We start from the raw sequence: 6,000 nt of genomic DNA, 5'->3' as shown, positions 1-6,000 counted from the left end.
CAGTTTTTTTCGCGATATCTGTATAACTTGGCTAATATTCTACAAGAATTGTATTCTTCGTAAAGAGACATTTTATCATCGGTCCATTGTCGCGCAAAATACTCATTTTTTAGTAAGTCATTATTTACTTTACACTAAACACCAAACTGAGGCTAGTCTCAGTTCTTCTGGCATAGACAGAACATTGGAGATTAGATCTCAAGAACAGAAATAAGCATGTACACTTATCCACTTGTGACAAGCCCAGTCTTGGCGACAAGTCACAACTTGTCTCTGAGAGTTCTCTCTGACCCATATACATTTGTGAGTGCAGTCTCGAGACTATTTTGTCTCAAATGGACACTTAGATGTATGGTTGTATAGTAACTTTAAGAAAGTTTCAGTAGAAGGAAAAATTTAATTAAGACAGCATAAAAATAATTACTATAATCATAAATTTATTAGACAATTGGGACTGTTCTTGACCATTTTTTTATATACCAAAATTAATTCACTAGATAGGTTAGTTCTAGCAGCCAGAGCCTCCTTGTAAACAAAACATTAACTAATGAATTACTAGGAGACTAGGAATGCACTGACATTGAACTACTAATGGCGATAAGGAAAAGATGATTACAAATGTCTGTGCGAAAAGTCAATATCAATGTGAAATAAATATGTTGAGGTTTTCAGTGACAATATAGAAATGCATGCGTTGTACGAATTTTTAATGTTAAACTAAAATACTATTATCGACGTGTTAAAGATAATGTTGTTCTTGTGGTTGCCACCGTTTTATTGAGAAGGAATATATTCTAATGAATTTTGCAAGTAAGTTGTTACAATTATTCATTTGTTAAATTTTAATTTCATGAAATATGTAATATATGAATACTCCAATGAAAAGAAACACAAATATTAATGTTGCATATTTAATAAAAATTCAAAATTTCAAACACATTCAAAAAGTTGCTCTTTGCTGATGATATTGTATTAGTAGAGGAGAGCAAAGAATAAATTATCTTAAGATTTTTAATGACGACATAGAAATACATGCGTTGTACGAATTTTTAATGTAAAATTAAAATACTATTATAGACGTGTTAAAGATATTATTGTTCTTGTGGATGCTACCATTTTATTGAAAAAGAATGTTAATCTAATGAATTTTGGAAGTAAGTTTTTACAATTATTCATTTGTTAAAGTTTAATATTATAAAATAGGTATATAATACATATACACCTCAATGAAAATAAACACAAATATTAATGTTGCATATCTAAAAACAATTACACATTTAAAAATGTGCTCTTTACTGATCATATTGTGTTAGTAAAGGATAGCAAAGAAATGTTGGAGGATAAGTTGGAGAATTGCAGAAGGGCTAGACTTAAAGTTAGCAGGTGGAAAAAAGAGTATGTGTGGTTGGGGGGAACAGAAATAGTTGGGGACATCGAATTGCTTGGATAAAATCTAGTATGAGCAGGAGAATTGTTTCTTACATAACATAAGATGGGACACTAGTAGATAATCTACCTTCATCTTGGCGCAACCCCTAAATCGCATCCCTTAAAAAATTACATTCGACGTAAAATGTCTCATAAAACGTCGAATGTCATTTAAAATGTCTCATAAAACGTCGAATATCATTTAAAATGTCTCATAAAACGTCGAATGTCATTTAAAATGTTTTATAAAACGTCGAATGTTATTTAAAATGTCTCATAAAACGTCGAATGTCATTTAAAATGTCTCATAAAACGTCGAATGTCATTTAAAATGTCTCATAAAACGTCGCATGTCATTTTTTAAGGGATGCGATTTAGGAGTTGCGCAAGGATGAAGGTAGACTATCTACTGACACTAGATTGAGAAATTGCCCACATGATACAAGCTGGTTGGTTAAACTAAAAGAGAATGAGTACTCTGTGATCGAAAAATCTGATAAGTACTGTAAGGAACGATATACAAGAGAGTGGAGAGGGGCCAGTAAAAAAGATTCAGGAAAAGAAGATGGAGGTAACTGAAATGAAAATATTACGGTGGATGTTGAGTAAGTTCAGAAGGGACAGGATTAGATACGACTTAATTAGAGAAAGAGCAGGGGTGACTACAGTCTTCAAAAAGTTCAAGAACAAAGACTGCAATAGTTTGCTCACGTCAGACGTAAAAGTGATAACTATTTGAGACGAAGGATAGAGCTGATAGAAGTTAATGAAAAGAGAGTTAGAGGAAAACCGAGGAGGAGATGGAAGGTCTGTGTGGCAGAGGACTTAAGGTTTAGGTGAACAAGACATTATGGACCAACATGAGTGGCGAAGAAGAGTAAATAATAGCGACCTTTCTCAGCGAAGGGAAAAGCTGAGAAACTAGAAGAAGACATATTTAAAAAGTTATATGTAAACAAACAAAACACTATCGAAAATGTATTAATTTAAGAGAATTTGAGAAAAATATAAAATAAAAATATCGAAAATAGAGTATTTTCGGACGAGATGTGTAAAGAAATGCTTCATCTTTATATTTATGAAGAGAGTCATAAAAACATCAATATTTCACAAATTTTTTCTTCTTATATATTATAACACTGACAATAATAATTCAATATTAATTGATATCAAGCTATTTATGTATCACACAACATAAAATTGTTAGATTAGCATTCAACGCATTACCTTTCGGTGAGTCAGGGTCATTATCAATAATTACCGATAAAAGTTAGTTGATAGTATTGATTCGGGGTACAAATCGTAGATTTAACGTTAATGCAATTTTTATATTTATTTTATTACGATTGTGAAACTTATAGCTTGTTACATTATAACATTTAGTAACAAAAGTACATAGAACTACGCTACAGAAATATAAGATGGCTCAGTCTTATCTGAGTGTTAAAATGATTTATAGAATATAAAATATATTATTTTTTGAATAATAAAAATAAATTTAGGCGGTGATCTTCAATAACCGCCATACGCTGCGTATAGCGTTACGACATACGTCGCATCTGTATACTTTATTTGTGTACCTACTCTGAACGCAGCGTGCACAAGTATACACAGACGAGACGTACGGAGTAATGGAGAAGAGTGATATCCCTGCAGTTTTCACGCACTGCTTGTCTCCCAAAAGGGACATACTATAGCCTCTCTTGATACTATCGGCATTTACTTTCACTCTCAGATTGTCCTTAGAAAGCTGCATATCCGAGTTATAAGTGATTCTCCCCTATGCTTGATTAGTTCTGCAGGAATACCATTGCTGCCTCAACTTTTATTGTTTGTCATACTATATTATAATTTATCTTATTTCTGCCACGGTACAAGTCTTCATTGTTTCCGTTGTGTTGTTGACTTCCCCTACCATTTTCACTTGCTTCTTATCATCTCCATCCGGTTCTTCATTAAGTAGCTCTCTGAAATGATCTTGCCATATATCTAGCTTCCCCTGTTTATCTTATATCAGATGCCCTTCTTTTCTCTTGTAGTAATTCTATTTTCTTGTGCCTTGGCATTGCTTCTTTTTGTAATGTAATTTTTTTTAATTTCTTGGAGTTTTTTGTAGATATGCTCCCTTTTCTTTCTCCTACACGCTTTTTTTTGCATGTCTTCTCTCTGCTCGTATTCATGTCTATTTTCGTCACTTGATTTTTCCATATATTTTAGTCTTGCCTCATTTCGTTTGCTAAGGCTTTTTTTGCAATCGGCATCAAACCATTCTTTATCTTTCCCCTTCTTTACTTGACCTAACCGTTTTTGAGCTGCTTCCTTCATAGCTTTTTCTATTATTCTTCACTTCATTTCGATTCACCTTGATTTTCGCTTTGAAGTAAGTTTGTTGTCACGTCGAGTTGTCAGCGGTGTTTTTGTTCCTTAGTTTGGAGATGTCTATTTTTTATACGACATTTTCTGTTCTTTGATCTTTGGTATATTTTCTTTTAATTTCGTTTTAATAAGTATGTGATCAAAATTTTCTTCTGTCCCTCTATAACTTCTAACATCTGTTATTAAATTCGCGTACTTGATTTCCACTAGGACATGGTCGATTTGGTTGCGTGTTCTACCATCTGGAGCGATCGATGTTTCTTTGTGGATTTTCTTGTGATCAAAGTAAGTAAACACAATTCTCAAGTTGTTTTCTTGCGAAAAGCGTACCAACAACTTCCCATTCTCGTTGCCTTTGTCATGTTTCACCTATTACAATTTTAATATCATATTTTTAAATTTGATTATATATAAGTTCAATCTTACTATATAATTCCCCATTCTGGTCTTTATTCTCTAAAGGAGGATGCACGTGGACACCCTTTATATTATTTTACAAAACTATAGAATCTAAAATTCTAGTGATATCTTTAGAGTTTGGTAAAACTGCGACTACATTCCAAAATAAAATTAGTCAAATACATTAAAATTAAATCTTGAACCTTTCTTACTCACTAATAAAATTGTAAAGTTTATGTAAAATATTAATTACAATAGCAACTTCATCACATTCATAACAATATTTTTTAATTATAGTTTATTCGTCTTCCGGGTTTGGACCGTGTCATTTGTGAGTGACTCAAAAGTGGGTTCATCTCGACGTTTCGCTACAATTGTATGTAGCTTCTTCAGGAGAACAAAAAAAAAAAAAAAGAAAGAGACCCTAACTTTCGTTAAAGTTAGGGTCTCTGCTCCGTAGGTCAAGACTGGTAAGATGCATTGGTTAAATGCCTTCCTTTTCAGGTGAATTGGGGTATTTGTTTTAAAAATGTCTCTCATCCTTCCATATGCCGCCCATCCCAACGTGATTCGTCTATTTAGCTCGCAGGTTTGGTTGTCTCTGGTTATTCTGATTTCATGACCCAAGTATGTGTATTTATCGATTAATTCTACCTTGTTGTTATTGATCTGTATCTTTTCGCTGGGAACCATATTGGTCATCATTTTGGTTTTCTCGAAATTTTTCTCCAGCCCAGTTTCTTGTAGTATGTAATTCAGTTCTTGGAGCATGTCTTTGATCTCTCCCAGATTATCTGACAGAAGCACGATATCGTCCGCAAAACGTAGATGGTTTAATCTTTCTCCATCGATGGATATTCCTTTCTGTTGCCATGTTAGTCTTTTAAATGCATACTCAAGAACGGTAATGAACAGCTTTGGTGACATGGTATCACCTTGCCTGACTCCCCTTTTTATCTTTATTTTATTAGTTGCTGAATGTAGACTTATGGTTGTTGTGGCATTTTCATATATATTTTTAACTATATTACAATATTTGTGGTCGACCCTGCAATCTTGTAGTGCTCTTAAGATGGACGGTAATTCCACTGTATCAAACGCCTTTTTAAAGTCTACAAATATCAATGCCAAGGGACGGTTATATTCGTTAGTTTTTTCTATCAGGGTTTTTAGGCACTGCAGGTTATCGTTTGTGCCGTAATTAGGGCGGAAACCGGCTTGTTCCCGAGGTTGATAAAAATCCAGCTTTGTCTCTAATCTGTTCGTTATTATTCGGGTGTATAATTTATAAAGATGGTTAAGGAGACTGATTGGTCTGTATCTGTATATGACTATACATATAGAGATATATATATATATATATATATATATATATATATATATATATATATATATATATATATATATAGTCACATGTATCGTAACAGTATTAATGATTTTTAACATCCAAATCAGAAAATATCCACTTCGGCAATACCTCAATAAACAAATTTGTTGCTTGGCGCGAGTTTCTGAGTTACTTAAAGATAGTGATATTTTGTTCAATGGTCCATACATCACATTATTAATGCATATTTCCTCTTACACAGTGTTTTTTGTGAATAATATTTTAATAAATACATTATTAAAAATGAGAATAAATCAATTTATATTTCATTATTGCAAATCGTTTGGGCCAACAACTAATTGTATTAAACCAAATTCATAATATCAAGCAAAAAATTACAATCTGTAGTTTTAATACTCTATACTATAATCTTTATTGTTGATATTATAATCTCAGGCATACACTGCACC

General features: G+C 32.5%; 1 protein-coding gene across 1 annotated transcript in view; it reads left to right on the top strand.

The window, feature by feature from the left end:
- Positions 1 to 608: 608 nt before the first annotated feature.
- Positions 609 to 6,000, top strand: part of LOC140443518 (uncharacterized) — a 148,054-nt gene continuing 142,662 nt past the window's right edge. Inside the window, exon 1 of the mRNA XM_072534828.1 lies at positions 609 to 810. The gene's annotated coding sequence lies outside the window, so the exon portion shown is untranslated. The remainder of the gene's footprint in view (positions 811 to 6,000) is intronic.

Source organism: Diabrotica undecimpunctata, chromosome 6 (genome assembly GCF_040954645.1).
Source record: "Diabrotica undecimpunctata isolate CICGRU chromosome 6, icDiaUnde3, whole genome shotgun sequence".
NCBI lineage: Eukaryota > Metazoa > Arthropoda > Insecta > Coleoptera > Chrysomelidae > Diabrotica > Diabrotica undecimpunctata.
The sequence above is the reverse complement of the archived record's forward strand: the minus strand, read 5'-3'. Positions and strand labels throughout refer to the sequence as shown.